Consider the following 2,064-nt stretch of genomic DNA (forward strand, 5'->3'; position numbering starts at 1 on the left):
TAGAAAAGATGTTCACATGTGAAGAAAAAAAAGGTGGGGATCTTTTTCAGAATCAATAAGTACAAAATGTCTGGAGAATACTGACATACATCTTATTGTGAACACCAAAAACTTATTCCAGTTATCAAAAATACCAGGTACTTGCAAAAAATAGACTGCTTGGTAAATGTGCTGCAGGTGCGAAGATGGGCAGAATGATGAGAAAAGAGAAGTACATTGATATGAACCACGAGCAAGTTGGGCAAAGGATACTTCATGGGAGCGTCAAAAGCCAACAAAAAGTGTTTCAGTGTTACTTAATGCAGAAACCCAGCTGGCATGTCATCACTGGGATCTCTGAGTGACCTTGGGGCAAATAATATACTCAAGGATAAAACTATGAGGCCTAATAGACTGAGTTAAATCTTTGCCTTAGATTCTCATTAGGAAGATATTAGGGAAATTTCTGAATCCAGATTGTTCCAGGAAATGAGCAGGTTGGATATACAAGAGCAAATAGTGGTCAATACTCAGGGTGTTTTCACAAAATTAACAAAGTAAATGTAGATTAATCACCAAGACCAGATGGTATCTACCCGAGGGTTTTAAGGAACTCTAGGGTGAAACTGAGAAACAGTTGGCCATGTGTAACCAATCATTTCAAAGAAACACTGTGCCAGAAGACTATTTGTTTGCAAATTTAACTCCTCTAGGGGAAGTCCCAGGGAACCATAGTTGGTGAGTTTATTTTGGAAATAGACAAAGATAGTATATCTCTAGTAAAGAACAGTCATCGCCTACTTTCAAAATGTCTATTCTTTGTATTTAAAAAGAGGCTCATCTTTAAAATTACTCTCCATGAATTTTATATTCAAGTATGTAAAATTTATCTTTGAAAATTTAATTAGAATATTAAATATATGTGTAAGTTCGTGTATATATGTACAGATATACATTCATACTATACTGTATCTATATAATATATCTACTTATCTAGATTTGTATGTGTATTTACATATATAGAGAGAGAGATATTAAACACATTGACCATGTTTCAAATTTGATCTCATTTGTGGTTCTATTTTATTATTGCCAAGGGCAGAGTGATATATCTCCACTCTAAACACTTCATCTATGTAGTTGGGAAAATGTGTATGGGCAGTAGTCTACCCTTTCTTCAAACAAAAACATTGCATTTTCAGGGGGTGTCTATCTTTAAAATACTAACTCTTTACTCTAATTTTAAAGATACTATTGCATACTCCATTTAGGAGTGCCAGCCATGCTATCACAGTTGCTAAAATAAAGCAAGACAATTATTATTTTCTCTATGCTTTAGCATCCTGGCTAATTGCATCAAAAGATGGAATTGTGATTACAGGGACTAAATAAATATAAAAACATTTGAAAATTAAATCTATTGAGTTTAATACATTTTTATTGTGTTTTAATCCTCTTGTGCTCGCACTCTCTCATTTCTATTTATTATCTGCAATGGAGTGATTATAATGCGGTATATGGTAGACCAACATACACAATGTATGGAGTGGTCTCGCTTTAGGTTATTGATCACAAACCTCTAGTGGGGCCCTCAGCCATGCCTTGCCACTCTATATATTTCTGTGTTTAGTGCACTTCCTAAATCTCCAAAAGCCTGTACTCTGCCCAATGTCAGTTGAGGTAATTGCTTCTCAATTTACTCAACAAATGGAAGCAATGAAAAGTACATTGGATTACTGTTTGTCATGGAAACCTCTCTGCAATGCATCCTAAGCCCTTCATTCTTCTGGTTTTCCTTCAACCTCACTGGCCACTTCCCATTCTCTTTTCCAAGATCCTTTTCCCCATCTTTAATATTTTTTCAATTATTTTATTGAGATCATAATAATTTATAACATTGTGTAAATTATTATTTATCAATTTCTGTATAGATTTCATCACACTCACCAACAGTAGTCTAAATTTTAACCGTCAGCATGCATAGATGCCTCTTTACCCCTTTCACCCACCCGCAGCTGCCTTCCCTAATATGTTCTCTTCATCCATGTGTTTGTTTACCTTCCACATATGAGTGAAATCATGCGG

The sequence above is a fragment of the Equus asinus genome, chromosome 7, assembly GCF_041296235.1.
Source record: "Equus asinus isolate D_3611 breed Donkey chromosome 7, EquAss-T2T_v2, whole genome shotgun sequence".
NCBI classification, from domain to species: Eukaryota; Metazoa; Chordata; class Mammalia; order Perissodactyla; family Equidae; genus Equus; species Equus asinus.